General features: G+C 40.0%; 1 pseudogene; it reads left to right on the forward strand.

Annotated features, from left to right (window-relative positions):
- The first annotated feature begins 13,161 nt into the window (after window positions 1-13,161).
- Window positions 13,162-13,860, forward strand: LOC110291482 (spindlin-1 pseudogene; annotated as a pseudogene).
- Window positions 13,861-18,697: the final 4,837 nt, after the last annotated feature.

Below are 18,697 nucleotides of genomic sequence, written 5' to 3' on the forward strand. Positions count from 1 at the left end.
GTTTTTGTCTTTGAGTTTGTTTATATACTGGATTACGTTGATGGATTTCCGTATATTGAACCATCCCTGCATCCCTGGGATGAAACCTACTTGGTCAGGATGGATGATTGTTTTGATGTGTTCTTGGATTCGGTTAGCAAGAACTTTATTGAGGATTTTTGCATCAATATTCATAAGGGATATTGGTCTGAAGTTTTCTATCTTTGTTGGGTCTTTTTGTGGTTTAGGTATCAGAGTAATTTTGGCTTCATAGAATGAGTTGGGTAGAGTACCTTCTGTTTCTATTTTGTGGAATAGTTTGTGAAGAACTAGGATTAGATCTTCTTTGAAGGTCTGATAGAACTCTGCACTATACCCATCTTGTCCTGGGCTTTTTTTAGTTGGGAGATTATTAATGACTGCTTCTATTTCTTTGGGGGATATAGGGCTGTTTAGATCATTAACCTGATCTTGATTCAACTTTGGTACCTGGTATCTGTCTAGGAACTTCTCCATTTCATCCAGGTTCTCCAGTTTTGTTGAGTATAGCCTTTGGTAGAAGGATCTGATGGTGTTTTGGATGTCTTCAGGATCTGTTGTTATGTCTCCTTTTTTATTTCTGATTTTGTTAATTAGGATGCTTTCCCTGTGCCCTCTAGTGAGTCTGGCTAAGGGTTTATCTATCTTATTGATTTTCTCAAAGAACCAGCTCCTTGATTGGTTGATTCTTTGAATAGTTTTTCTTGTTTCCACTTGGTTGATTTCACCCCTGAGTTTGATTATTTCCTGCCGTCTACTCCTCTTGGGTGAATTTGCTTCCTTTTGTTCTAGTGCTTTTAGGTGTGTTGTCAAGCTGCTAATGTGTGCTCTCTCTCTTTTCCTTTTGGAGGCACTCAGAGCTATGAGTTTTCCTCTTAGAAATGCTTTCATTACGTCCCATAAGTTTGGGTATGTTGTGGCTTCATTTTCATTGAACTCTAAAAAGTCCTTAATTTCTTTCTTTATTCCTTCCTTGACCAAGGTATCATTGAGAAGAGTGTTGTTCAGTTTCCACATGAAGGTTGGCTTTCTATTATTTATTTTGTTATTGAAGATCAGCCTTAGTCCATGGTGATCTGATAGGATGCATGGGACAATTTCAATATTTTTGTATCTGTTGAGGCCTGCTTTGTGACCAATTATGTGGTCAATTTTGGAGAAGGTACCATGAGGTGCTGAGAAGAAGGTATATCCTTTTGTTTTAGGATAGAATGTTCTGTAGATATCTGCCAGATCCATTTGATTCATAATATCTCTTAGTTTCACTGTGTCCCTGTTTAGTTTCTGTTTCCATGATCTGTCCATTGGTGAAAGTGGTGTGTTGAAGTCTCCCACTATTATTGTATGAGGTGCAATGTGTGCTTTGAGCTTTACTAAAGGTTCTTTAATGAATGTGGCTGCCTTTGTATTTGTAGCATAGATATTCAGGATTGATAGTTCCTCTTGGAGGATTTTACCTTTGATGAGTATGAAGTGTCCCTCCCTGTCTTTTTTAATGACTTTGGGTTGGAAGTCAATGTTATCAGATATTAGAATGGCTACTCCAGCTTGTTTCTTCATGCCATTTGCTTGGAAAATTGTTTTCCAGCCTTTCATTCTGAGGTAGTGTCTATCCTTTTCTCTGAGATGAGTTTCCTGTAAGCAGCAAAATGTTGGGTCTTGTTTGTGTAGCCAGTTTGTTAGTCTATGTCTTTTTATCGGGGAGTTGAGTCCATTGATATTAAGAGATATTAAGGAAAAGTAAATGTTGTTTCCTGTTATTTTTGTTGTTAAAGTTGGCATTTTATTCTTGTGGCTGTCTTCTTTTAGGTTTGTTGAGGGATTACCTTCTTGTTGTTTCTAGGGCGTGGTTCCTGTCCTTGTATTGTTTTTTTTCTGTTATTATCCTTTGAAGGGCTGGATTCGTGGAGAGATAATGTGTGAATTTGGTTTTGTCGTGGAATACTTTGGTTTCTCCATCTATGTTAATTGAGAGTTTGGCTGGGTATAGTAGCCTGGGCTGGAATTTGTGTTCTTTTAGTGTCTGTATAACATCCGTCCAGGATCTTCTGGCTTTCATAGTCTCTGGTGAAAAATCTGGTGTAATTCTGATAGGCTTGCCTTTATATGTTACTTGGCCTTTTTCTCTTACTGCTTTTAGTATTCTATCTTTATTTAGAGCATTTGTTGTTTTGATTATTTTGTGTCGGGAGGTATTTCTTTTCTGGTCCAGTCTATTTGGAGTTCTGTAGGCTTCTTGTATGTTCATGGGCATCTCTTTCTTTAGATCTGGGAAGTTTTCTTCTATTATTTTGTAGAAGATATTTGCTGGCCCTTTAAGTTGAAAAATATCATTCTCATCTACTCCTATTATCCATGGGTTTGGTCTTCTCATTGTGTCCTGGATTTCCTTTATGTTTTGAGTTAGGATCATTTTTCATTTTGTATTTTCTTTGATTTTTGTGCCCATGTTCTCTATGGAATCTTCTGCACCTGAGATTCTCTCTTCCATCTCTTGTATTCTGTTGCTTATGCTCGTATCTATGGTTCCAGATTTCTTTCCTAGGGTTTCTATCTCCAGTGTTGCCTCATTTTGGGTTTTCTTTATTGTGTCTACTTCCCTTTTTAGGTCTAGTATGGTTTTGTTCATTTCCATCATCTGTTTGGATGTGTTTTCCTGTTTTTCTGTAAGGACTTCTACCTGTTTGATTATGTTATTCTGTTTTTCTTTAAGGATTTGTAACTCTTTAGCAGTGTTCTCCTGCAATTCTTTAAGGGATTTTTGTGCTTCCTCTTTAGTGTCTTCTGCCTGTTTAGCAGTGTTCTCCTGTAGTTCTTTAAGTGTGTTATTAAAGTCCTTCTTGAAGTCCTCTACCATCATCAGGAGATATGCTTTTAAATCCGTGTCTAGCTTTTCCGGCGTGTTGGGGTGCCCTGGACTGGGCGAAGTGGGGGTGCTGGGTTCTGATGATGGTGAGTGGTCTTGGTTTCTGTTAGTAAGGTTATTACGTTTACCTTTCGCCATCTGGTAATCTCTGGGGTTAGTTGTTATCGTTGTCACTGTTTAAAGATTGGAGCAGAAGCTGTGTTCCACTCACCAGCAGTCTCAAAATCCTGCGGCGGGGGTCGTGGGTAGCTGATGGTACCCCGGTGCTGGTCCAGCTGGAAGAGGCCTGTGGTCCTACTCAGGCCGGTTTTCTGCTTCCCTAACTAATGCAGTCTCTGGTCCTGCATGCAATTGGATTGGAGCAGAAACTGTGTTCCACTCTCCAGAAGTCTTAAGATCCTGTGGCAGGTGTTGTGGGTAGCTGGCGAGTGTCAGCCGACCCTGCGCCCCAGCTGCCCAGGTGCTTTTCTGACCGGAAGAGGGTTGTGGCCCTATGTAGGCCGGATTTCTCTCTCCCCAACCAGAGCAGTCTCAGGTCCCGTGTGATTGGACTGGAGCAGAAGCTGTGTTCCACTCACCAGCAGTCCCAAAATCCTGCGGCGGGGGTCGTGGGTAGCTGGCGGGTGTCAGGCAACCCTGCGCTCCAGCTACCCAGGCGCTGATCTGGCCGGATGAGGCCTGTGGCCCTACTCAGGCCGGTTTCTGCTTCCCTAACTAATGCAGTCTCAGGTCCCGCGCAATTGGATTGGAGCAGAAGCTGTGTTCCACTCACCAGAAGTCTTAAGATCCTGTGGCGGGTTTTGTGGGTAGCTGGCGAGTGTCAGCCGACACTGCGCCCCAGCTGCCCCAGTGCTTTTCTGACCGGAAGAGGCTTGTGGCCCTATGTAGGCCGGATTTCTCTCTCCCCAACCAGAGCAGTCTCAGGTCCCGCGTGATTGGACTGGAGCAGAAGCTGTGTTCCACTCACCAGCAGTCCCAAAATCCTGCGGCGGGGGTCGTGGGTAGCTGGCAGGTGTCAGGCAACCCTGCGCTCCCGCTACCCTGGCGCTGATGGGGCAGGATGAGGCCTGTGGCCCTACTCAGGCTGGTTTCTGCTTCCCTAACTAATGCAGTCTCAGGTCCCGCGCGCAATTGGATTGGAGCAGAAGCTGTGTTCCACTCTCCAGAAGTCTTAAGATCCTGTTGCGGATGTTGTGGGTAGCTGGCGAGTGTCAGCCGACCCTGTGCCCCAGCTGCCCAGGTGCTTTTCTGACCGGAAGAGGGTTGTGGCCCTATGTAGGCCGGATTTCTCTCTCCCCAACCAGAGCAGTCTCAGGTCCCGTGTGATTGGACTGGAGCAGAAGCTGTGTTCCACTCACCAGCAGTCCCAAAATCCTGCGGCGGGGGTCGTGGGTAGCTGGCGGGTGTCAGGCAACCCTGCGCTCCCGCTACCCTGGCGCTGATCGGGCTGGATGAGGCCTGTGGCCCTACTCAGGCTGGTTTCTGCTTCCCTAACTAATGCAGTCTCAGGTCCCGCGCGCAATTGGATTGGAGCAGAAGCTGTGTTCCACTCTCCAGAAGTCTTAAGATCCTGTTGCGGGTGTTGTGGGTAGCTGGCAAGTGTCAGCCGACCCTGCGCCCCAGTTGCCCCGGTGCTTTTCTCTCCCTTTCCATTTCTGACTGTTGATTTAGATATTGTTTCTGTGTCCATTGGTTAGTTTGGCTAAGGGTTAATCTATCTTGCTGATATTCTCAAAGAACCAGCTCCTGGTTTGGTTGAGTCTTTGTATAGTTCTTTTTGTTTCTATTTGGTTAATTTCATCCCTGATTTTGATTATTTCCTGTAGTCTACTTCTCTTGGATATATTTGCTTCTTTTTGTTCTAGAGCTTTCAGTTGTGCTGTAAAGCTGGTAGGGTGTACTCTCTCTAGTTTCTTTTTGGCAGAACTCAGAGCTATGAGTTTTCCTCTTAGCATTGCTTTCATTGTGTTTCATGTTTGGGTATATTGTGGCTTTATTTTCATTAAACATAAAAAAGTCTTTAATTTCTTCCTTGACCAAGTTATCATTAAATAGAGTGTTCTTGAGCTTCTCCACATGGATGTGGGCTTTCTATTATTTATGTTGTTATTGAAGACCAGCCTTAGTCCATGATGATTTGAAAGGATACTTGGCATTATTTCAATCTTCTTGTATCTGTTGAGGCCTGTTTTTTGTCCACTTTTATGGTCAGTTTTGGAGAAGGTACCATGAGGTGCTGAGAATAAGGTGTACTCTTTTGTTTTAGGATAAAACTTTCTATAGATATTTATTAAATCCGTTTGGTTAATAACTTCTGTATTTTCACTGTGTCTCTGTTGAGTTTCTGTTTCCATTTTCTGTCCATGGATGAGAGTGGGGTGTTGAAGTCTCCCACTATTATTGTGTGAGGTGTAATGTGTGCTTTGAGCTTTAGCAAAGTTTCTTTTATGAATGTAGGTGCCCTTGAATTTGGAGAATAGATGTTCTGAATTGAGAGTTCATCTAGGTAGACTTTAGCTTTGATGAGTATGAAGTGTCCTTCCTTATTTTTTTTAGATATCTTTAGGTTGAAAGTCGATTTTAGGCTATCTTGGTTCCGGGACTCAGCCGAACTTAGGAACTTAGTCTGCACAGGTGAGAGTGTGCACCACAGAAGCTGACAGTTTCTGGGACAGACAGACTACAGAGCCACTGAGGCAGCACCCTTTTCAGGCCGCAGACATCTGACCACCCTCTAGGCCAGATGTCTGCCCAGCCCGGGAGCCCTCTACCTCAGGAGCAGCGGGCGCCATCTTGGTTCCTTGACTCCACCAAAATTAGGAACTTAGTCTGCACAGGTGAGAGTGTGCACCACAGAAGCAGACAGCTTCTGGGACAGGCGGGAGCCACAGAGCTGCTGAGGCAGCACCCTTTTCAGGCCGCAGACAGCCGGCCACCCTCCCAGCCAGAGGACAGCTGTCCACCTGGCTTGGAAGCCCTCTGCCTCAGGAGCGGCAGGCACCATCTTGGTTCCGGGACTCCACCGAATTTAGGAACTTAGTCTGCACAGGTGAGAGTGTGCACCACAGAAGTTGACAGCTTCTGTAACCTGCCAAAGCAACACAGCTTCTGGGAAAGGTCCTGTTTTGGGCCTTCTTTTTTGGCCAGGAGGAGGTCCAAATGCAAGATATCTGTGCACCTTCCCTGTAAGAGGAGAGCTTGCCAGCAGAGAGTGCTCTGACCACTGAAACTCAGAAGAGAGAGCCTGTCTCCCAGGTCTGCTGATAGACTGTAACAGAATCACCAGAAGAATAATCTCTAAACAGAGTCAACTATAACAACTAACTCCAGAGGTTACCAGATGGCGAAAGGTAAATGTAAGAATCTTACTAACAGGAACCAAGACCACTCACCATGATCAGAACCCAGCACTCCCACTTCGCCCAGTCCAGGGCATCCCAACACACCCGAAAAGCTAGACCCGTATTTAAAAGCATATCTCATGATGATTGTAGAGGACATCAAGAGGGACTTTAATAACTCACTTAAAGAAATACAGGAGAACACTGCTAAAGAGTTAAAGTCCTTAAAGAAAAACAGGAAAACACAACCAAACAGGTAGAAGTCCTTACAGAAAAACAGGAAAACACATCCAAACAGGTGATGGAAATGAACAAAACCATACTAGACCTAAAAAAAGAAGTAGACACAATAAAGAAAACTCAAAGTGAGGCAACGCTGGAGATAGAAACCCTAGGAAAGAAATCTGGAACCATAGATGTTAGCATCAGCAACAGAATACAAGAGATGGAAGAGAGAATCTCAGGTGCAGAAGATTCCATAGAGAACATCGGCACAACAATCAAAGAAAATGGAAAATGCAAAAAGATGCTAACTCAAAACATCCAGGAAATCCAGGACACAATGAGAAGACCAAACCTATGGATAATAGGAGTGGATGAGAATGAAGATTTTCAACTCAAAGGACCAGCAAACATCTTCAACAAAATTATAGAAGAAAACTTCCCAAATCTAAAGAAAGAGATGTCCATGAACATACAAGAAGCCTACAGAACTCCAAATAGACTGGACCAGAAAATAAATTCCTCCCGACACATAATAATCAGGACAACAAATGCACTAAATAAAAATAGAATACTAAAAGCAGTAAGGGAAAAAGGTCAAGTAACTTATAAAGGCAAGCCTATCAGAATTACACCAGATTTTTCACCAGAGACTATGAAAGCCAGAAGAGCCTGGACAGATGTTATACAGACAATAAGAGAACACAAATTCCAGCCCAGGCTACTATACCCAGCCAAACTCTCAATTAACATAGATGGAGAAACCAAAGTATTCCACGACAAAACCCAATTCACACATTACCTTTCCATAAATCCAGCCCTTCAAAGGATAATAACAGAAAATAACCAATACAAGGATGGGAAACTCGCCCTAGAAAAAACAAGAAGGTAATCCCTCAACAAACCTAAAAGAAGATAGCCACAAGAACAGAATGCCAACTTTAACAAGAAAAATAACAGGAACCAACAATTAATTTTCCTTAATATCTCTTAATATCAATGGTCTCAACTCCCCAATAAAAAGACATAGACTAACAAACTGGCTACACAAACAAGACCCAACTTTTTGCTGCTTACAGGAAACTCATCTCAGAGAACAAGATAGACACTACCTCAGAATGAAAGGCTGGAAAACAATTTTCCAAGCAAATGGTATGAAGAAACAAGCTGGAGTAGCCATTCTAATATCTGATAAGATTGACTTCCAACCCAAAGTCATCCAAAAAGACAAGGAGGGGCACTTAATTCTCATCAACGGTAAAATCCTCCAAGAGGAACTATCAATTCTGTATATCTATGATACAAATAAATGGGCAGCCACATTCATTAAAGACACTTTAGTAAAGCTCAAAGCACACATTGCACCTCACACAATAATAGTGGGAAACTTCAACACACCACTTTCACCAATGGACAGATCATGGAAACAGAAACTAAACAGGGACACATTGAAACTAACAGAAGTTATGAAACAAATGGATCTGACAGATATCTACAGAATATTTTATCCTAAAACAAAAGGATATACCTTCTTCTCAGCACCTCATGGTACGTTCTCCAAAACTGACCACATAATAGGACGCAAAACAGGCCTCAACAGATAAAAAATATTGAAATTGTCCCATGCATCCTATCATATCACCATGGACTAAGGCTGATCTTCAATAACAATATAAATAATAGAAAGCCAACATTCACGTGGAAACTGAACAATACTCTTCTCAATGATACCTTGGTCAAGGAAGGAATAAAGAAAGAAATTAAGGACTTCTTAGAGTTCAATGAAAATACAGCCACAACATACCCAAATTTATGGGACACAATGAAAGCATTTCTAAGAGGAAAACTCATAGCTCTGAGTGCCTCAAAAAAAGAAACTAGAGAGAGCACACATTAGCAGCTTGACAACACACCTAAAAGCTCTAGAACAAAAGGAAGCAAATTCGCCCAAGAGGAGTAGATGGCAGGAAATAATCAAACTTAGGGGGGAAATCAACTAAGTGGAAACAAAAAGAACTATTCAAAGAATCAACCAATCTAGGAGCTGGTTCTGTGAGAAAATTAACAAGATAGACAAACCCTTATCCAGAATCACTAGAGGGCACAGGGAAAACATTCTAATTAACAAAATCAGAAATGAAAAGGGAGACATAACAACAGTTCCTGAAGAAATCCAAAACACCATCAGATCCTTCTACAAAAGTCTATACTCAACAAAACTGGAGAACCTGGATGAAATGGAGAAGTTTCTAGACAGATACCAGGTACCAAAGTTGAATCAAGATCAGGTTAATGATCTAAACAGCCCTATATCCCCCAAAGAAATAAAAGCAGTCATTAATAGTCTCCCAACCAAAAAAAGCCCAGGACAAGATGGGTTTAGTGCAGAGTTCTATCAGACCTTCAAAGAAGATCTAATTCTAGTTCTTCACAAACAATTCTACAAAATAGAAACAGAAGGTACTCTACCCAACTCATTCTATGAAGCCACAATTACTCTGATACCTAAACCACAAAAAGACCCCACAAAGATAGAGAACTTCAGATCAATATCCCTTATGAATATTGATGCAAAAATCCTCAATAAAGTTCTTGCTAACCGAATCCAAGAACACATCAAAACAATCATCCATCTTGACCAAGTAGGTTTCATCCCAGGGATGAAGGGGTGGTTCAATATATGGAAATCCATCAATGTAATCCAGTATATAAACAAACTCTAAGACAAAAACCACATGATCATCTCTTTAGATTCTGAGAAAGCATTTGACAAAATCCAACACCCATTCATGATAAAAGTCTTGGAAAGATCAGGAATTCAAGGCCCATACCTAAACATGATAAAGGCAATCTACAGCAAACCAGTAGCCAGCATCAAAGTAAATGGAGAGAAGCTTGAAGCAATCCCACTAAAATCAGGGACTAGACAAGGCTGTCCACTCTCTCCCTACCTATTCAAAATTGTTCTTGAAATCCTAGCCAGAGCAATTAGACAACAAAAGTAGATCAAGGGGATACAAATTGGAAAGGCAGAAGTGAAAATATCACTTTTTGCAGATGATATGATAGTATATATAAGTGACCCTAAAAATTCTACCAGAGAACTCCTAAACCTGATAAACAGCTTCAGTGAAGTAGCTGGATATAAAATTAACTCAAACAAGTCAATGGCCTTTCTCTACACAAAGGACAAATAGGCTGAGAATGAAATTAGGGAAACAACACCCTTCTCAATAGCCACAAATAATATAAAATACCTAGGCGTGACTCTAACTAAGGAAGTGAAACATCTGTATGACAAGAACTTCATGTCTTTGAAGAAAGAAATTAAAGAAGATCTCAGAAGATGGAAAAATCTCCCATGCTCATGGATTGGCAGGATCGATATAATAAAAATGGCTATCTTGCCAAAAGCAATCTACTGATTCAATGTAATACCCATCAATATTCCAACTCAATTCTTCAACGAATTAGAAAGGGCAATCGGCAGATTCATATGGAATAACAAAAAACCTAGGATAGCAAAAACTCTTCTTAAGAATAAAAGAACCTCTGGTGGAATCACCATGCCCGAACTAAAGCTGTACTTTAGAACAATAGGGATAAAAACTGCATGGTACTGGTATAGTGACAGACAAGTAGACCAATGGAACAGAATTGAAGACCCAGAGATGAACCCACACACCTATGGTCACTTGATCTTTGACAAGGGAGCTAAAACCATCTAGTGGAAAAAAGACAGCATTTTCAACAAATGGTGCTGGCACAACTGGCTGTTATCATGTAGAAGATTGCGAATTGATCCATTACTATCTCCTTGTACTAAGGTCAAATCTAAGTGGATTAAAGTACTCCACATAAAACCAGAGACACTGAAACTTATAGTGGAGAAAGTAGGGAAAAGCCTCAAAGATATGTGTACAGGGGAAAAATTCCAGAATAGAACAGCAATGGCTTGTGCTGTAAGATCGAGTATTGATAAATGGGACCTCATAAAAATGCAAAGCTTCTGCAAGGCAAAAGACACTGTCAATAAGACAAATAGACCACCAACAGATTGGGAAAGGATCTTTACCTATCCCAAATCAGATAGGGGACTAATATCCAATATATTTAAAGAACTCAAGAAGGTGGACAACAGAAAATCAAATAACCCCATTAAAAAATGGGGCTGTGAACTGAACAAAGAATTCTCACCCGAAGAATACCGAATGGAAGAGAAGCACCTGAAAAAATGTTCAACATCCTTAATCATGAGGGAAATGCAAATCAAAACAACCTTGAGATTCCATCTCACAGGAGTAAGAATGGATAAGATGAAAAATTCAGGTGACAGCAGATGCTGGTGAGGATGTGGCGAAAGAGGAACGCTCTCCCATTGTTGGTGGGATTGCAAGCTTGTACATCCACTCTGGAAATCAGTCTGGCGGTTCCTTAGAAAGTTGGACATAGTACTACTGGAGGATCCAGCAATACCTCTCCTGGGCATATATCCAGAAGATGTCCCAACCGGTAAGAAGTACACATGCTCCACTATGTTCATAGCAGCCTTATTTATTATAGCCAGAAGCTGGAACGAACGCAGATGCCCCTCAACAGAGGAATGGATACAGAAAATGTGGTACATTTACACAATGGAGTACTACTCAGCTATTAAAAAGAATGAATTTATGAAATTCCTAGGCAAATGGATGGACCTGGAGTGCATCATCCTGAGTGAGGTAACCCAATCACAAAGGAACTCACACAATATGTACTCACTGATAAGTGGATATTAGCCCAGAAACTTAGGATACCCAAGATATAAGATACAATTTGCTAAACACATTAAACTCAAGAGAACGAAGACCAAAGTGTGCACACTTTGCCCCTTCTTAGAATAGGGAGCAAAACACCCATGGAAAGAATTACAGAGTCAAAATTTGGAAGTGTGATGAAAGGATGGACCATCTAGTGATTGCCATATCCAGAGATCCATCCCATGATCAGCTTCCAAATGCTGACACTTTTGCATACACTAGTAACATTTTGCTGAAAGGACCCAGATATAGCTGTCTCTTGTGAGACTATGCCAGGGCCTAGCAAACACAGAAGTGGATGCTCACAGTCAGCTATTGAATGGATCACAGGGCCCCCAATGGAGGAGCTAGAGAAAGCACCCAAGGAACTAAAGGAAACTGCAACCCTATAGGTGGAACAATATGAACTAATCAGTACCCTGGAGTTCTTGTCTCTAGCTGCATATGTATCAAAAGATGGCCTAATAGGCCATCACTTGAAAGAGAGGCCCATTGGACTTGCAAACTTTATATGCCCCAGTACAGGGGAACGCCAGGGCCAAAAAGGAGTAGTGGGTGCGTAGGGGTTGGGGGGAGGGTATGGGGGACTTTTGGTATAGCATTGGAAATGTAAACGAGCTAAATACCTAATAAAAATGGAAAAAAAGTCGATTTTATTCAATTTTAGAACAGCTATTCCAGCTTGTTTCTTCTGACCATTTGCTTTTCAGCCTTTTACTCTGAAATAGTGTCTGTCTTTGTTACTGAGGTGGGTTTCTTGTATTCAGCAAAATGTTGGGTCCTGTTTACATATCTATTCTCTTAGTATATGGTTTTTTATTTGGGAACTGAGTCAATTGATATTAAGAGGTATTATGGAAAAGTAATTGCTGCTCCCTGTTATTTTTGTGGTTAGAGGTGTAATTATTTTTATGTGGCTATCTTCTTTTTGTTTGTTAAAAAAAGATTATTTTCTTGCTATTTCTAGGGTGTAGTTTCCCTCCTCACGTTAGTCCGTTTATTATCCTTTGAAGGACTGGATTTGTGGACAGATATTCTGTAAATTTGTTCTTGTTTTGGAATATCTTGGTTTCTCCACCTATGGTAATTGACAGTTTTGCTCAATACAGTAGCCTGGTCTGGCCTTTGTATTCTTTTAGTGTGTGTATGACATCTGTCCATGATCTTCTGGCATTCATATTCTGTTGAGAAGTCTGTTGTAATTATGATAGGTCTACCTTTATATGTTACTTGACCATTTTTTTCTTACTGCTTTTAATATTATTTCTTTGTTTTGTGCATTTGGTATTTTGATCATTATGTGACAGGGGAGGGGATATCTTTTCTGGCCCAATGTATTTGGAGTCCTGTAAGGCTGTTTTGTTTTGTTTTGTTTTGTTTTATATTCATGGGCATCTCTTTCTTTAGGCTATGGAGGTTTTCTTCTATAATTTTGTTGAAGATATTTACTGGCTCTTTAATTTGAGAATCTTCACTCTCATCTTGAATTATCCTTATAAACTTTTTTTTCTAGCTCATTTCCTAGCATAGATAATTGTAAAGCAAGTGATATTATTCTGTATTAATAGAATGCAAATACCTAAATATATTAGAAATTTGGAGTATTCAGATAGATGGTAGACATCCAAAATATGTTGATTCATACAATAAGGCTAACCTGGTTTTGTTTATCCTCATGATACTTATCATTAAATCCTCATGATACTTATTAAATTATTAACTCTGATTATAAGATACATAAGACTCAAATAACTTATTTTTAAGACAACACAGTTAGGGCAGTGAAGGATTTGTTTCCATAGCAAATAAAATTATTTTTTGAATATTTATATCAGTAATTTGTTTACTTATCATGCTGGAAGCCCCAAGTTCTATGTCAAGCAGTTTATAAAATGTGATATATCAGGCGCAGGGCACTGGGGATTCCATGTGTTTTTGCTGAACTTGTAAAGGAGACACCTGAATGGTGGATTAACACGAACCTGTGGGCAGCCTCATCGCTGAGAACATTGGATTTTCACCCTAGTCCAGCAGCTCTGCTGCTCACATAGATACAGATGAATGAAGACCCCCTTCGGTAAGACACCTGGCCAGCGGTCCAGAGCTGATGCAGGCCATGCTGGAGTATCTGCAAACATGATGAAGAAGAGGACATCTCACAAAAAAACATTGGACCAGTGTGGGACCAAGCAAGCCTGTGTCCCAACCCCGGTGGAATATCGTAGGCTGCAGGATCCAGCATGGGTGGAGAGAGGCCAATGGCCCTGTTGCCCAGTGGAAGGGGATGGTCCTGGACCAGGTGCCTGTGAATCCTCCCCTGTATCTTATAAAGTACGATGGATTTGACTGTGTTTATGGACTAGAACTTAAGGATGAAAGAGTTTCTGCACTGGAAGTTCTCCCTGATAGAGTTGACGATTCGCCTCCAGCAGAAAGGGAGCCAGGAGAAGTTGTGGACAGCCTGGTAGGCAAGCAAATGGAATATGACAAAGAAGACAGCTCGAAAAGGATTGGCATGGTCATCCACCAAGTAGAGGCCAAGCCCTCTGTCTATTTCATCAAGTTTGATGACGACTTCCATATTTACGTCTACGATTTGGTGAAAATATCCTAGATGTCATCACAAAGTTTGCCAAATATGTGGAACTATTAAATGTATAATTTGTAGACATAAAGACTTGATTGCTTTCCAGTTTAATGAAAGCTTAGATGTCCCTGCAAACCCACAATCTCGACCAGCAGAGCTGGTGTTGTTCTGAATAGTGCAGACTGATTCGAACACAAGGTATCTGTGAGGGGAGTCCTCCCTCTTCAAAGCATCTGTGGAGGGGGTCTTCTCTCTTACAAGAAGGCTGTCTGTTGGGGGTTACAAGCAAGGTGGTAAAAGTTAAGCTAGTATCATAGTTATTTAAACCTGGATAGATTGTAACCATTTTCCCTTCACTTTGACACTGTCTTATTCTGCTGCCACATTGCAAGCATAGTTTGTTATTTTTGTTACTGCCTTTTTGAGAGATTATGTATCTATATAGCTACCTGTCTATATATGCATCTGTGTGCCTATGTATATATTATACACACACAGAGGCACTCACCGCTGGCATTCCTTTCCTTGGGGATTGGGATGGGGGTGATAATGTTTTCTCCAGTTCAACAGGAGTGCTTGACCCAAGTCAGTCATATTTATAATATGCCTGCTCTTTGTTTAAAATTAAATTTGGGCACAGGAAGCACACAGAGACATTTAGGTTGTTTAAAAGTCAGAATTTCTGAGTACCATTTCAGTCTGGAGGCTTTTAGCTGAGTCCAGGTATAAATTAGTCATAAACAGTCAATGACCCACAGTAGACTTTAGTAAACTGTTGAGAAATCTGGGTAAAAGGCTGCCTTCAATTCTAAGCTTTTTTTTTTTTTTTTTTGTGGATTTTGTTGTTATTATTTGTTTCTGTTGTTGTTTACTCTTTAATCGTAAGTACTTTTAAACCCAGAACCCAGGTCCTTGGTTCACATTCAATAATAAAGATGTGTTTTTAGATGGCAAAAAAAAGTGATATATCCCTATAAACTCAATCCTTAGGAAGTAAACACAGGAGAATCAGAAGTTCAAGGTCATTGTCTGCTCTTTCATTTTTCATGCCAGCTTGCTATATAGAGATCCTGTTTAAACAATTGCTCCAAAATAACCCCCCACCCCCAAAATAAAACAAAATCTTAGTATATGTTATTTTTAACAAGGTGCCTGTGTACACATACTATTTTTCACTTACCCAGACATGAAATAAAATTATATAAAATAATTTCAAATAGTTGCCTTTATGTTGACAAGTTTAAAATATTGAAACTTAAGGTTTTTATTCAAACAATGCTTTCCTCGACACACTGGGCACATGTTTTGAAATGTGTATCAAGTATTATTTGAATATATTAATGTGAATTGTCACATTACTGTGTAGATTTATAAAGCAAATCATTGTAGAGATAAATGGATGCGATTTTATGTTTTTCTTTTGCTTAAGATCTATTCCTAGATTATACAAATATAAAATAGAGTTGTACAAATCACATTGCCATTAAACTAAATTCATCTGATGTTGAATGTCAATTTAGTAACAATGCAGTGATAAAATGTCCTTGAATGTTTTCTATTTATAGAGTAAAATTGATGTGTAGTTAATAATGCCATTTTTTTATCTTTGTGATATTATTCTTAACTTTGATTTACTTTAACATCAGAGTTTTCAGCAAGGCATATGCTAAAAAGATAATTTATTATATACTTCTAAAGTCATTACATGAGGTAACAATATTACTGAACATGGCTAAAATTATCAACCAGGTATATATTTTTAGCAGGATGCCTGGTCTTTTTGGTGAGTTAATTAGCATTTTTACAATGGTAATTACTGTGATGATGCCCTCTATTAGGCATATAGGTGAAGCATTCATTTGCGGTCTTAACATAAATTGGCTTAGCTAGTACTCCAGTAAAGTAAAATTTTTTTCTATATATCAAGCACCAAAAATTAAAAGTATTATACTATTGTAAGACTCAGACAACATATAGTCACACTTTAGTAGTAAAAACAAAGGGTATTATATTATTGTTATAGTAGGGCAATATATAGTTAAATAAATCATGAGTAATTTGTTGCCATGCAATTACTCATTCCAAACTTTAACACCAGTTAATTATTTCTGATTGTTCTATGAATTGATGTGGTTCAGCTAGATAATTTGTGTGTGTGTGTGTGTGTGTGTTTTACTGGTCCATTTAGTACTGATTGTAAGAACATTTACTGCATACTCACAAGGACTGGCATTTGTTACTCAGAATTCATGTAACAACCCATGTATTCTGCATACACCTGTAATGCAGGTCCATTGTGATAGGGTATAAGAGAACCAATTGGGCTTGCTGTCTTCCAGTATACAGAGACCATAGTAGCTCCAGTTTCAGAGAAATACCCTGCCTCAGAATAGGCAGAGAGTGATAGAAGGAAACACCTGATGCCCTCTTCTGATCTCCACATGCATATACATGTGCACCCACTCACACAAACACATACATATTTTAAAAACCTTAAAATAAAAATTTTCAGGGGGTATTGTGAATGTTTGTGAGTTTTGTATGATTGACAGAGAATTTATTGTAAAACTGAAAAAAAATCTTATATATTTAACATAGAAAAATTTTCTAGAATTTTGGTGTCATTGGAGCAAATTTACAAGAAGTTTGTGTAGTACTGTAGTTTATAATAGAGGTAAATGTCATCCATCTTGTTCATAGTATAAGATAATATTGTTTCCAGGAAACCAGACCCTTATGGTTAATATAGAGGGCATTAAGACATTGCCAGATGATCAAACAGAAGTTGTCATTATGCTGTTAAGCATTCTCCAAATGACACTTTAAGAAGAGTTTCAGTGACAACAGTGTTAAAACACAGCTGCAGTAGCTGAGAGTGACCCTTTTTATGACCAGAACCAAATTGTCTCTTGCTCAGATCAAACAGCTATTGTAGATCCCACCTGCTAGTGTTGATTATATTATTTGGAAACAGGCCAAAATGAGTATTTCCAATGGTGAAAAATCAATCCTATACCAAGGGTGAGTTTCAAAGAACTACTTCGAAGACTGAAGTTTCAAGATTATATGACTAACAAGCATCAGACCAGATTAGATATTATATCTGAAAATATTCCTGAACTACAAAAGAATCAAATTACAAGTATGGCCAAAATAGCACAAGAAGAAACATAGGGATCTCTCTCACAGAACATTATAGGTTCTAATCCAAACAAGAAATCAAATGGACAAGTAGCTACTACACTATGCTGATGAAGACCAGTTATGGGTTCAGCTAGATAACTATTCAGGGAAAAGTAAATGCACCTACTTAGTTCTTAGGTCAAATAAATGAGTTATGTTCCAAATCATATCAGGATACAGAATCATTTTGGAGCTGTGAAATCTGAAGAAACAGATTACATATATACAAACTCTTATGTAAAATAAACAGCTTTTAAAACAACAGAAAGGCCTTAGCCAATTAATGATCATTGTTAAAGATGACTAAAAGATATAAAACTGGTAGCAGATGGACTGGAAGAAACTATTCTTAGCAGAGGCAGATAACCATTTACAAACTTGTGACCATGGTTCATAAAATGCTTGTTTTGTTTTGTTTTCTTTTCTTTTTTCTGCATCTTGCCTTCCCCAAATTGGCCACATGAACTGGGAAAAGAATTATTTTCCTTCCTGGGATGTTTGTGGCTACTGAGAAATTACTGTACATAAGATTGGAAAAGTTCGCCTACCATCTTCCTTCTGAGCCCAGCAGAGGTCGCTAAGGGCTCCAGAGTGCTCTCCATACTGCAGGACCTTGGGATCACCTTGGGATCACAGGTAACTAGAACTCAACATTAGCTCCAAAGAATTGCTGAGGGTCTTGTGCCAGCAGGAACAGGGACAAAGGAACCCCGCCCTACCAGAGGCTGGGATCCATTCATGTCAGGGGCCAGCCCTTCTTTCTTCTGTGTGAACCCAGCTGAGGGCTTCTAGGACACCAGAGGACTCTCCACTCTGCAGGATCCCTAACACACCCAGGACCTTCTGATCACCTGAGATCACATGGGCGATTGAAGCAACAGAGCTTCTTGTACAGGGTCCAATTGGGTCTTCATCTTCAGCAAGGAGGTGGAGCTGAGACCCACACCCCTGGGCATATTCCTTGCCAGAGGAGAGTAGGCCTATAGGGAAGGTTCTTACCCCAGAACTCAGAAGGTAGATCAGAGCTCCAGACTGCTGGACACCTGCCCTGAAAGAAGAGAGCTTGCCTGCAGAGAGTGCTCTGACCACTGGAACTCAGGTGAGAGTTGGACTCCCAGGAGTGCTGACAGAGGCTAACAGAATCACAGGAGGATCAAGCTCCAACCAGAGACAGCTTGAACGTTAACACCAGAGATTTCCAGATGGCGAAAGGCAAATGTAAGAATCTTACTAATAGAAACCAAGAACACTGGGAATCATCAGAACCCAGTACACCCACCACAACAAGTCCTGGATACTCCAAAACACCCGAAAAGCAAGACACAGATTTAAAATCATATCTCATGTTAGTGGTAGAAGATTTTAAGAAGGACATTAATAACTCACTTAAAGAAATACAGGAGATCACTATTAAACAGGTAGAAGCCCTTAAAGAGGAAGCACAAAAATCCCTCAAGGAATTACAGGAGAATACTGCTAAACAAGTAGAAGCCCTTAAAGAGGAAACACAAAAATCCCTCAAGGAATTATAGGAGAACACTGTTAAACAGGTAGAAGCCCTTAAAGAGGAAGCACAAAAATCCCTCAAGGAATTACAGGACAATACTGCTAAACAACTAGAAGTCCTTAAAGAGTAAACACAAAAATCCCTCAAGGAATTACAGGAGAACACTGCTAAAAA

The sequence above is a fragment of the Mus caroli genome, unplaced genomic scaffold (assembly GCF_978045245.1).
Source record: "Mus caroli unplaced genomic scaffold, Mus_caroli_1 scaffold_3, whole genome shotgun sequence".
Taxonomy (NCBI): Eukaryota; Metazoa; Chordata; class Mammalia; order Rodentia; family Muridae; genus Mus; species Mus caroli.